At 45.6% G+C, this 13,929-nt stretch overlaps 1 pseudogene; it reads right to left on the reverse strand.

Moving 5' to 3' along the window:
- Window positions 1–326: 326 nt before the first annotated feature.
- On the reverse strand, window positions 327–450 carry LOC117717475 (small nucleolar RNA SNORA70; annotated as a pseudogene).
- Between the last annotated feature and the right edge of the window lie 13,479 nt (window positions 451–13,929).

The raw sequence follows: 13,929 nt of genomic DNA on the forward strand, positions 1-13,929 counted from the left end.
CAGGGGACTGAAATTGGTGATATATTTGACCCCAGGAACAAGCCACTTCTCAGCAACCATGTCTTCTAACTCATTTGCATTAACTTGGCGAAGCCCCACTTCTCTGAGATGAGGGTCTTCTGGCGGGAGGGAACTTGAACTCGGCTCTATGCAGAGCCTCAATCACATGTTTTTTATTCTGCAGTTTGGTGAGGATAGACATGATGACTTGACCAATGTGAACTCTGGCCACTGTGCCCCAGGGCTTCCCAAAGGCACCACACAGACCTGTCTGGAGCCTGGACTGGGGACAACATTGAGATCAGGGACTTGGATAACTGCTGGAAAATTGTCTCCAAGGTTTCTTAGGGATACCCATGTAGGCCATCAGCTCCATATCAAGGAGGCTACTGTTTGTGAGCATTGCACACCAGGCCCCCATGGGGAAAGGGTTGGCTTAATTGGTTGCAAGTGTATGTGCGTTATATCTGCATGTATGTACAACACATGCATGCCTGGTGCCCATGAAGGTCAGAAGGGAGGGTCTGGTCCCCGAGAACTGGAATTACAAATGGTTGTAAGCTGCTATGTGGGTGCTGGGAATCAAACCCTGGTCCTCTGTAAGAGCAGTCAGTGTCCTTAACCATTGAGTCATCTCACCAGCCCCTCTCTTTTCTTCTTTAAAACCCTCCAATATTCATCATGCAGATTGTGCCCTGAAGATGGAGATTAGACTCCAACAGGAGATTCAGGAGGACCACCATATTCAAACCATAGAAGATGTTTAAAGGAAAAAAAAACATTCTAATAAATAACAACTATTCAAACTATAGGGTTGATTGTAACAATGAGTAAATACAGGGCTTAATTTTGACCCAAGCAAGGACCAGGATAGTTAAGAGCTGAGGAGAATAAGGAATAAGTGGGTAGAAAGGAGGAAACATTAGAAGCAGCCCATAGTGGTCAGACATTAAAGATGTGCCAAATCTTCGTAAACAGACTTAGAAGGATCCTAGCTAAAACTGGGCCAGGCATATTGAAGATCGACCTGAGGATGAGGCCCAGTTAAAAAAAAAAAAAGAGGACTAACAGAGAAGTCAAGGACCACACTACAAGAAAACCTACAGAATCAACTAACCTGGGCCTATAGAGGCTCACAGAGATTGAACCACCAAACAGAGAGCATGCATGGGATGGACCTAGGTCCTCTGCACATATGTAACAGATGTGCATCTTGGTCTTCATGTGGGACTTTATGTCTCTGACTCTGTTTGGTCCCTTTCCTCTAACTGAGCTGCCTGTCTAGCCTATAGAAGAAGATGCGCCCAGTCCTACTGCAACTCAATATGCCAAAGCAGGTTGATATCCTCAGGAGGCCTCCCCTTTTATGAGGAGTAAGGAAAGACTGGAGGATGAGGAGAGCGGAGGGGAGGGGGGGCTGGGAGTAGAGGAAGGAGAGGAAGCTACAATTGGGATGTAAAGTAATCACTTAATTAATTTTTAAAAAGAAGACTAGGAGGAACCTGCCTAGAATTTGTCACCTGTTAGCAGGCTGGTATGTGATGTAACAGGCAGTAACCCTCAGGTTTTTATTGCTGGACTTACTTCAGTTCCTCTGTCACCAATCCTAGAAAAGTTGATTTTGCAAGAGACTGAAAAGATGGGAAACTTGCAACATTGCAGCTGGGTTCACATCAGACCAATTGCTCATACGCTTGGCAGCAAAATGAAAATGTGTCTCCAGCTGACCAGCACAGACTCAGTGGGTTACACTGCCCAAGAAGCCTAGCCTTGCACCTGTGTAGGCCAGGCAACCCTATCTGCTTCAAGCATCCTTGGGTAGTTCTGGACAATCCAGAGGAGTTAGACCACAGGGCAGACCCTGGGCCCACAGTAGCCAAGAAAAGCACAGACTATTTGGATTCAGAGTGTCACTGGATCTTGTGTCTGTCACCTCTTGTATTTCACAGCCACCATGGGGCATTTCTATCGGAAGGTAGCAGCATCCGGTTTCTCTGGAACATGGCTTATGTGAGGTGAGAATGCTGTGTTCACAGGAAATGTGGCAAAAACAGGGTGGTGTGTTTCCCCCCTAAACTTCACTGTTTCTCAGAAAGCTATTTGTGACAAGGGCTTAAGCCCAGTTGGAATGGGATGGGGTTGCAGAGACATTCCTTGTAATGCTTGATAAGCCCAAGACTAAAATTAATCTGCTATAAGAAAATGAAATGAAGGCCCAAGTGAGCAAACCTTAAAGACCACCTGGTTCCAGGCATCCCACAGTTTGATCAGAGTCTCTAGGGATATACAAACTTTACCTGTCAGGGTCTCGCTGCCTGGGATTCTGAGTTATTAACACTGGGGCAAGGGACTCTGTGAATTTAAAAGAAAACATGTCTTAAGATTCTCACTGGGGGCTGGAGAGATGGCTGGCTCAGTGGTTAAGTGAACTGACTGTTCTTCCAGAGGTCCTGAATTCAATTCCCAGCAACCACATGGTGGCTCACAACCATCTATAATGGGATCTAATGCCCTCTTCTGGTGTCTGAAGAGAGCAAAGAGTACTCACATACATAAAAAATAAATAAATCTTAAAAAAAAAAAAAAAAAAAATTCTCACTGGGCCTGCAAGATGGCTCAGCAGGTAAAAGTGTTTGCCACTAAGTCCAAGGACCTGAGTTCAAACCCCAGGACCCACATAATGGGAGGCAAAATTAGACTCTCTCTCATGTCATCCTCTGATTTCAAGACAAAAGCCTGCCCTTTCACCCACAAAACACAGATGTGCAAAATAAATAAACAGAACAAACAAACAAACAAACAATTAAGGAGTCCCATCTCCCCAAAGACTTTACACTCCAAGTAGGATTCAGATTTTAGTTCTACATTTTGTGGATGGGGAAACTGAGGCCTGAAGAAGGGGAGTGTCCTTGAAAGGTCAAGCAGCTGATTGGTATTGAAGTAAAACCTGAAGTGATTGTGTAGCAGCCTGTTTTCCAAGGGCTTTGATTCACTGATCAGGTGTCTTCAGACACCACACAAATGCTAAAGCCTTCAGCTGGTATCCATCTGAAGACAAACTCACAGACTGATAGAATACAGTGGGAACCCCAGCAACAAGTCCACACAGTTCCAGCCCCCTAAGTTTTGATAAAGGCATTAAAATACAACAAGGCTGGATATCCATGTGAAGAAGAATGGAATTAGAGTGTCACATCTCTCACCCTGAACAAAAAGTAATTCAAAATGGATCAAAGACCTTAATTAGACCCAGAACTCAGAAAACACTTTACTACATACACACAAGCAGAACTTTCTGGGCAGGTCTCCAGGAGCATAAGGAATAACCCTAAGGAGTAACAGGTGAGATCACATGAAATTAAGAAGCATATCCATAGGTGGGCAGTAGTGGCACACGCCTTTAATTTTAGCACTTGGGAGGCAGAAGCAGGTGGGTCTCTGAGTTTGAGGCCAGGCTGATCTACAGAGAAAGTTCCAAGACAGCCAAGGCTACACTGAGAAACCCTGTCTCAAAAAAACAATAAGGAGGAGGAGGAGGAGGAGGAGGAAGAAGAGGAAGAAGATGAGGAGGAGAAGGAAGAAGAGTACAAGGGAGAGGAGGAGGAAGAGGAGGAGGAAGAGGAGGAGGAAGAGGAGAAGAGAAGGAGGGAGAGGAAGAAGAGGAGGGGGGGGAGGAGGGGGAAGAGGAGGGGGAGGAAGAGGAAGAGGAGGAGGAAAAGAGAAGGAGGGAGAGGAGGAAGAGGAGGGGGAGGAGAGGAGGGGGAAGAGGAGGAGGAGGGGAGGAGGGGGAAGAGGAGGGGGAGGAAGAGGAGGAGGAGGAAGAGAAGAGAAGGAGGGAGAGGAGGAAGAAGAGGAAGAAGAGGGAGAGGGAGAGGAAGAGGTAGAGGAGGAGGGGGAAGAGGAGGAGTAGGAGGAGGAAGAGGGGGAGTAGAAGGAGGAAGAGGAGGGGTAGGAGGAGAATGAGGAGGGAGAGGAGGGAGAGGAGGAGGAGGAGGAAGAGGAGGAGGAGGAAGGGAATATCCACTGCAAAGGAAACAACTACCAGAATGAAGTAACAGCCTATTGGCATGAATATCCTGGATAGGTAAAGAACTACAAAAATTAAAAACAAAAAATCCAGGCAGTGAACATGCTAAGGACTGTCACACAGCTATCAAATGAAGAAATACACATGGCCATAAGTACAAGAAAGGTGTTCGTCATCCTTAGCCAGCAGGGAAAATGCACACTAACTCTAACTGGAGATTGCATTTCACTCTAGTCAGAATGGTTGGCAGCAAGAAACAAATGACAGCAAATACTGCCGAGGTTTGGGAAAGAAGCAGCGCTATTCACCACTGATGGGGCTGGACGCGTGTGTAGCCACTGTGGTGATCAGTATTAATGCTCCTCAAAAATACCTGCAAATAGGGCTGCAGACAAACGATCTCCTATACTACTTGTTCCAAAGGACTCCAAGACAACACACCACAGAAGGAAGGGCAGGGGATGGGCCCGCCACTAATGTGTTTACCTTGCAAACATGAGTACCTGAGTTCTAGCTCCAGAGTCCACGTAAGAAGCCAGGCACAGTGTCACACAATTATGATCCCAATGCAGGGAAGATGGGGACAAGAGGATCTCCAAGACTCTGTTTCAGTTGATGTAGATGGCATTCCTGGGTATGATGCCCAAGGTTCTCTTGGTCTCCATGTTCATATGCACATCTCCCCTCCACATATATGCATCTGCATACCTATGAGCACAAACATAACACTCAGTGTAAAAAAAATGCTGCTGAGATACATGTATAGCTGAATGACACCACAGCCAGGAAGAAGCTAGAACAGCCTAGGCGATGGTATGTGGAATGGATGCAGCCATAAAGGGAAACGAAAGACATGACATCTGTAGGAACATGGGTACAACTGGAAAAGTCGTGTTATGCAAAATAGGCCAGACAGAGATAGGCAAGTAGTGTATACTTTCTGTTATTTGCAGAACCTAAGCTTAAACCTGTATAGAAAATGTATAGAAAATGTATAGACACATATGTGTGTTTATATATGTGGACGGGCACGACACTAGAAAGCAATCCATGAGAGAAGTGGAAAGCAATCCTAGACAAAGGGGGAATGGAAAGGTGGGTGGAATAGGCATGGTGAGAAGGTAGAGGGGGAAACTAAGTCAGGAAAGAAAGAACCAGATGTAGGGAGAAGGGGACAGAGAGGAAGAAATGAGAACACAGTATAATGACATGCATACATAAGATGCCATACTGTAAACTAACTTAAAAACTAATTTAAAGCGTGCATATAAAGGAGATGAAGTTGGCTGGAAATCATCGGGAAGTCATATTCCAATGCTCATGTTTAAAAATATCCAAGTGTTTATTGTTTTAAGTATATGACGTGTTCAGTGCATCAAGTGTATATTACCATAGCATCATGGTCCAAAGGGAACCGATACGGGGAAAGGCACCAAAGAATAAGATGGGGACTGAATTTGTATAGAAAATGGTGAAAAGGCAGATGGGAACTTTTTCTCTAAAACTGAATACACTTTGTATTTACTGTTGCTGTGGCAGGGAACCCTTAGGATGAGCCACGGCACTAAAGAAAGGCTGGCTGTTTCTCTTGGCATTATTACCTCGTAACAACTAGCCGCATCTTCTGCCTCCCATTTGGTTTTCTTTCCTTTTTAAAGATGTATTTGTTTAATGTATTTGAGTAGACTGTGGCTGTCTTCAGACACACCAGAAGAGGGCATCAGATCCCATTACAGATGGTTGTGAGCCACCATGTGGTTGCTGGGAATTGAACTCAGGACCTCTGGAAAGGCAGTCAGTGCTCTTAACCCTGTTTCTTTTCAAGAAGTGATACCAGAGATGGGTAAACTGCACAAACATCTGAAGCTTCAGGGATCCATCACCCGCCCCCCCCTCCCCCAGGACTTCTTGTAATCCTTCCTTATTCAAATCCTGCCCAAACTGTGTCCTGGAGCTATTTCTAAGACTCTCTAACTCACAACATCATGAAAGTTCTACACCATTTGAAAGCTTAATGATATTGATTTATTGACAATTTGCATACAGTTACATATTTCCACGTATCATTATAATCCGTAAGGGACTGATGAAGAAGTGACCAGAGTTAGCAGAGATAAATGCTGACATGGGGTGGGAATGACATTTGATTGGGGTTGACTGGTCACAACTGATTGGTTCTTTAGTTCTTTAATGAGTATCCCAAGTATTCCAACCAATAGTCATGCTAGACCAGCCTGTAAGACTCTGAGGGGACTTGTACAGTGACTGTTCAGATGACAGGGGTACCCTGCACTGGGGCAGCGTGTTGCTCTAGTAGATTAAAATGGAAACGAACACCTGTCATCTTTGCAGACAGAAAAAGGCAGGTTCATCTCCTCTTTGTTTGGAACACCTTCCAGCCTGCTTTGATAACAGGCTTCATCCCTGAATACAGGGGTTGGCACGTGACTGTGCTGAGCCAATCACTATGGGCTCCCCAATTAGGCTAGGCTGGCTGGTAGTGAGCCCCAGAGAGCCACCTGTCTCTACCTCCCAGTTCTGGGATTACAAGCCTATGGCACCATACTAACAAATACGAGTCTGGGAGTATGAACTTGGGTCCTTAGCAATTTTATTGACTGAACTTTTTCCACAGCCTCAAAACTCTATTGCTAAACAGTTGCTTTCTGAGCTGGTCTGAAGTCTGGCAGCTGTCCCTACAAACCAGGTTTGTCTATAGAAACCTCAGGTGATACCCACTGCTTAAAGGCTTACAGATTAGTGGTTCCGAGTTGCACCCTAACCATGGTGTTAGCTGTCCATGGCCAATCATAGCCTAAAAACAGTAAATGCTAAAGGTGGAGAGAACCAGCCCGCCAGTTTTGAGTGGCGTGGTGCTACAATTACTCTCTATCAGTGGTAATCCTTGTTGGTGCTCTCTGATCTCTTCTGTGGTCATTATCAATTAAATTTATCGTGGTGCACGTTACACACAGGACTCATTATTGTCTGTGGCTTCTACCTCCCCTGGGGTCTTAGAAGCCATCTATTCCTGCAGATAAGGAGAGACACAGACTTTTCTGTTCTCAGGACCTGGCATTTGTGAATGTTCTTATCCAGATTTATCTATAGATTGGCAGCGGTAGCTGTTGCGGCTATTTTTATGGCTCTTCTTGTCCCGTGCTCTCACCCAAAGCTTTTGAGTGGCTGCCTTCTTCCCTGGGGAGACATAAACACTGTCCCCCTCCCACTGAAGTCCTAACGACAAACCAAAGTTTGATTCCACTAAAGTTCAACCCAGGGAACCAATGAGTGTATTAGGTTTACAAAGAGAACATGGGTGAGTTACTGAAGTAGCGGAAACTCCAAAGCAGACACGCTAGGAAGTCCTTACCCAGCATGGAGGACGGGTCTCAAGGCACTTGAGTGATAGTCCCCAGCTACTGGCACTGTTTGGGGGAGCCATGGAGCCTTTAAGAGATGAGGTCTGGCTGGCAGAAATAACTCACAAGAGACAAGCTTGTGAGTTATATAGCCTGGCTCTCACTCCTGTCTGTGTCTGCTACGTAACCAGCTATAATCTCTCACACCAGGCTAGCCCACCAGCCATCATGCTTCCCTTGCTAGGAAGTTGAACTCAAATCCTTCCTCTAAGCTGCTTCTTGCCAGGTGTTTAGTGCAGCAATGGTCAAAGTAACTACTACAGCACTCTCTAATGTAGTCTCTATTTGCAGCTTAACCGATGGACGTTAAACTAAGTCCGTATGTTCTCTGCTCCATACCTACCCATCAGTCACATTTCTGTCATTGTGTGACACAGTTGTGTGCTAAGGTGTAGACTACAGTTACAAACAGGCTTGATGGTTTGGGGTGGTTGAGTCTGAATTCCCTTTGTTCTGGCTTGTTAGGCAGCTAGCCCCCCTGTTGGTTCAAGGTTATGCCAGACATATACAATGACTCTTTCATCCATTCCTAGATGGACAGGGGCTCCACCAGCCCCAACTCTATTGGCATCCGTGGCACCACGAGATGTTACACACAGAATTAGGTTTTTCACATGACCAGCAAACTTACAAGGCAGCTGGAAAGGTCTGGAAGGAATGTCGCAGTGGTGCAGTCACCTCATATCAGCATAACTCTCCAAAGTTCTCTGTGGAGCCCTTCCAAGATTGTGAGAGCAATTTCCCACTTTGGCACGCTAAATATCATCACAGGTGATGTTGAAATTGTCCCATGGATAGTTTTGGGTCAATGCACCAATGTAATTTCCCATGAACCGAATAAAACTGTTCTCACAGCATTGAGAGGCCTATATTTTATCTACAGAGGAAAAGACATAAATTATTCCTCCCAACTGGGTTATATGGAAGTTCCACCATTGGCAAAGTGACCCCAGAGATCCAGAATTATAATAACAATAGTGATTCATTCTACTGATATATTTCAGAACTGACTCTAGAGCAGTCTCCCTATGTACTCACAGGGCCTTTAGTGTTAGCATTCTGTCTAAACTCCACCCCCACAGTTACCTGGCAACAGTCAGGTAGGCCTGGCCCACATAAAAGGGGCTGCTTGCCCCTTCCTCTCTCTCTTGCTCTCTTGCTTCTCCCTTCCCCTCTCTCCTTCCCCATTCCCTTCCCCCTCTCTCTACATGGTCATGGTTGGCATCCACTTCTCTACTCTCTGCCTCTACTACCCTCTTAACTCCCCTCCCCATGCCCTGAATAAACTCTATTCTATACTGCACCGTCATGTGGCTGGTCCCTCAGGGGGAAGGGATAACTCGGCATGGGCCCACTGAGACATCCCCTTCCCCTGCCCCCGTACCTCACCACACACCCCTAGACCATATTCTCTTCATCTCTTTATCATTTTACAAACACATCACTTAGAGTCCTGGGGAAACTGAAAAGCTATTCCTGTCCCTTGAAGATGCATCCGATTTGATGGCCCACCACTTGAACTCCACAGGGCTCCAACACAGAAGCTGGATCTATAAACTGTAAAATCATTTTAAAACCCTAAATAAATGCTGCTCTTAGAGAAAAATATGCCCTTGTGGGCTAAGAGATGTATAATGCCCCCAGATAATTCAGTCACTATTAATCTGAACATGTAAAAGACTGAGGATGCAGACCTGGGAAGATGGCTCAGGGGTAATAGCCCCTGATGAGCATAGAGACCTAAGTTTAATCCTCAGACTCATGTAAAAAGTTGAGTATTGCCATACACAGGGTGGGTGAGGATGAGACAGGAGGATCATAGGATCAATCATCAGCATTGCTCCACATTCAGTGAGAAACCCTGTCTCAAAGGCAGAAAGTGGTAGAGCATGCACCAGACACCCTCCTCTTGCCTCTATGAGACATAAAAGCATGGGTACTCTCACACAAGCACACATACAGATACCCTGCACACATAAAACAAGCACACACAATTCCCAAAGACTCACATGATATGAGATTCTTACTGGTGATCTCTGTTTGAGCGTGGGAGTCTGGGAAGCATGTTTACCTACTGTAACTGACAAAGTATTACTGGGCCTTAAGGCTCTGTACTATGAGCTCAGGAACCAGCAAATACAAATGAGTGTGCCCTGTACTCAGAAGAGCATCAAATAGCATCTTAACAACAACAACTAAACAAGCAAATAAACAAACAGACTATGGGAATTTAGAGCAATCAGAAGAAGAACTTTCTGGAAATTAATTAGAAATAATTTTTAAATTTAGAAATCTATCGCTCAGGCAAGAGAGGAGATGCTTGCCATGGCCTACGTCATGGTCCAGCTACTCAGGTGGGAGAAGAGCTTATTTAAATCCAGAACAAAACTATGAAAGATGTCAAAAAGAGTTGGAAGCCTGAGAATTCTGGGAGGTAGAAAGGGACAAGATGAACGCTGACAATCTGATAATGTTAAAAATCCCACCTGGAAATTGAATCCCTCAGAGCAGGCCAGACTGAAGAGCCATGTAACTGATTATAAAATCCTTCCATCTGAAGCCAGAGGTACCTCCAAGAAGAGGGCATGGCTTGTTGTAATCATCACAGTGAGGCTCAGGTATAGCCACGTGGAGAGCTGGAGATCTTGGTATCTGTTCTCCACCCTTGGAGTATATATCCAGAACAGTCTGGAGGAGCCACGAGGGTATTTTTTTCCCCTTAATCTGAGAAGATGGGGCTGGAGAAATAGCTCCATGGTAAAGAACTCCAGTTTCTAGCACCCACATGGCAGCTCCCAATCACCTGTAACTCTAGTTCCTGGGGATCTGATGACTTTTTCTGGACTTCTGAGGCACTGCACACATGTGGCGCACATACACACAGGCAGGCAAAACACACATATACCTAAATTAAATTTTAAAAATTTTAAATTAATTTAAAATTAAATTAATTTTTATTTAAAAAATATATTTTTTAAATCTAAAAGTGTATTTTTTTTTCCATAGAGTCCTCATTCCTAGCCTATCTGTGAAAATCCCAGCTAGTGGAAGTCTGGGGGATCCATGTTCTGCTCCCCCACTGACAGCCTGGTCTGATGAAGTAGACCAGAAAAAGCACAATCAGCAATTTCCTACTTCATTTGTGCAGCCAGTGGTCAGGATCTCAGGCCAAGCAAAATTAGTGCCTAATTCAGTCCCTGAGCCTCTTGGGACCTTGTGCTCCCTGTGTATCTTACTGGAAACTCTCCAGAGCTCTCTGGTGCCTAGGACTGACTGGGATCTACAGGGCTGTCTGGGAAGGGTCCCAAACCTAGTGCAGACAGACGGTGTGCTCTGGTTCCGTGTCTTCCCTTCACATTGCTCTCCAAACCTCTGGTCTGCTCCTGTGGTGGAACAGAAATCCATGGACCTCTATGACTGACGCCTAAAGATATCCCCTGGAGACCACATTCCAGAACAATAACTTGGCAAACAAAATGGTTCCAACTGGCCCACATGGTATTTCTTTCATGGGTTCCTGAGATCAACTTCTGGAATAGTGCAGACAGGCTAATTTAAGTTCTTTCTCTCTCTCTTTCTTTCTGGGTTTTTTGTTTGTTGGTTGATTTTGTTTTTTAAAAAATTATTTATTTTATGTATATGAGTACACTGTAGCTGTCATCAGACACACCAGAAGAAGGCATCAGATCCCATTACAGATGATTGTGAGCCACCATGTGGGTGCTGGGAACTGAACTCAGGACCTTAGGAAGAGCAGTCAGTGCTCTTAACCACTGAGCCATCTCTCCAGCACAGTTGGTTGGTTTTTTGACAAGGTTATTTGTGTGCCCTTGCCTGTCCTAGACCTAGCTCTGTAGACCAGGCTGGCTTCAAACCCACAGAGATCCACCTTTCTCTGCCCCCACCCCGACCCCTGCCTCTCCAGTGCTGGGATCAAAGGTGTCACTACCACCCAGCTTAGTTTGTTTCTTAGTCACATTAGACATAGGACAAGCTCAGAGCTCTGGGCGGTTAAGAGTGCACAGTTTACTCTTGGACTTGCAATCCATATTTATGGCTATAGACTGACACACGCCCTTCTATGTTGTGACTACACAGAACTCCCAGGCCTTAGGTTTTCAGTCATTGAAAGTAGCAGAATGATGGGGACAGCGTGAAACTGTTCAGCTGGCTGCCCGACTAGCTCTCCTGCTTAGTGTGACCGATGTTGTGATGAAGCACCATGACCAAGAGCAAGCTGCAGAGGAAAGGATTTAGTTTGCTTACATTTCCACATTGCTGCTCATCACCAAAGGAAGTCAGGACTGGGACTCAAGCAGGGTGGGAACCTGGAGGCAGAGCTGATGCAGAGGCCATGGAGGCGTGCTGCTTACTGGCCTCAACTTGCTTTCTTATAGGACCCAGAACCACCAGCCCAAGGATGGCACCACCCACCATGAGCTGGGCCCTCCGCCATCAATCGCTAATTAAGAAAATGTTCTACAGGCTTGCCTTCAGCCCAGTCTTATGGAGACATTTTCTCAAATGAGGTGTCAAATTAGAACCTTTCCTCTCTCATGTATTCCCAAGATGACATGTTAATGTTAATATCACAATATAATACATAAATAACTGGGGCGGCCCACTCTCTTGACTCTTGGAGCTGGAAGGCAGCTCTGCAGCCCCATGCTCTCCTCTTGCAAGCAGAGCAGGTGACATGAGCAGCAACAGCAGCTGAGACTTCATATATATTATTCTGCCCAAACAGCTTTACATGCAAATAAGAGCAATTAAGAGCACCCGACTGCTCTTCCAGAGGTCCCGAGTTCAATTCCCAGCACCCACATGGTAGCTCAGAACCACCTGTCATGGAATCTGATTCCCTCTCTTGGTGTGCATGAAGACCGAGCACTCAAATACATAAATTACACAAATAATTTAAATCTTAAAAATAAAACAAAACAACCCTCTATAAAACAGCATACATAACTTTAAAAGTCTCATAGTCTTTACAAATTTAAATTCATTAAATTTTCAGAGAGATTCAAGACAGCCACAGCCTCCAGCACCTCTGGGGTGATGGGACCACTCCAAGGAGCCTGAAACACCCACAGAGGCTTCAAGGGGAGATGGAGAGGGTGAGTTGTTCTGTATCTCCAGAACAACTGGAAACAGCACTCTTATGGGAGGATGCTTTTAAAGAACGGCTTCATGGCATTGGGAGAAAAAGATAGCAGAAGGGGGCAGCATCCACAGCTGAAAGGGCGGAGCTAGAGATGCAGCGAACAAAGGACCATATTGTTGCAGAGTAGGACCCATCCTCCAACTGCCCCAAGGCTTGGGCAACCTCCCCGTGTCTGCCCTCTAGGCCAGTGCTGCCACTAGACCTACAAGGCCTGTCCAATGACATGGAGCCACCACTCCGTGCTGCTCACCTTGCTGGAGGAAGGAGAGCACCAGCACAGCGCCGCCCAGTGGCTGCAAGCCAAGGGCTGGGTGGTGTTCAGCACCCTGGAGCTGAAGAAGGTCCTGTCCCCAGACAAGCTGCGCAATCCCTCGATCACCCTGACTCTATGATATCGGAGATGAGTCGCATCGATATTCCAGTATTTGTGGTGCTTCAGAAACCTTTAACAAATCAATGACTCTTCACAGTTATAAGTATTTGCATGTTAGAGCTGTTTGGGCAAAATAATACACACGGAGGCTCATGCCGCTTGCTTGTGGGAGGAGGTCATGGGGCTGCAGAGCTGCTCTCCAGCTGCAAACAGCAGTCTGGAACTCACACAGGCTCTGCCCAACCCCCAAGCCCCCACATGCTGCTCAGCCACACAAACACCATAAAGGTGAAGAATGGTTCATTCTGTGGTCCATGCTGCTGCCAGAGGCCATGTTGGTGTCCATGGTTCACGATGTCCCTGAAGGCCAGTGTTGATGTCCATAGTCTGTGCTGCTGTTGACTGCTTTGGGAGAGGAAGCTTTTTTTTTTTTTTTAATTTTATTTATTTATTTATTTATTTATTTATTTATTTATTTATTTATTTTGCAGTGGTATGGGTGACTGCAGACTCCTAACAGAATGAGAAACATTGAAGGTTTCTCTGACAAAACCCCACATCCCCCACCTTACACCCCCCCCACTTCTCTCCCTTGTAACTTTATTTTTTTTTTTTTTAATCCTATTTTTAGATGCTTTAACCTTCCTTGTAATCCACCGTTCTCCAGAGGTAACAGAAAAGAAAGGATGGGGGGTGGGGAGTGTATCCGTTTAGAAAGGTTCTTTGGAACAATGCCTGTCTGTGTTGTCTGGAAATCAACAGTTCAGTTCACAGGTTGGTAGGTAGCTCAATCCACTCGCAAACACTTCATGGATACACCAGCAGTCTAGTTCGGTAGAGTCAGGTTAGCAACAGTGGTGACACGACCTAGTAGAGATAATCAGGCCTCAGCCTGGCTCCAGTCTGCAGGAAGGACCAACAGGAACACCAGGAGAAATTTTTA

The sequence above is a fragment of the Arvicanthis niloticus genome, chromosome 11 (genome assembly GCF_011762505.2).
Source record: "Arvicanthis niloticus isolate mArvNil1 chromosome 11, mArvNil1.pat.X, whole genome shotgun sequence".
Lineage (NCBI taxonomy): Eukaryota > Metazoa > Chordata > Mammalia > Rodentia > Muridae > Arvicanthis > Arvicanthis niloticus.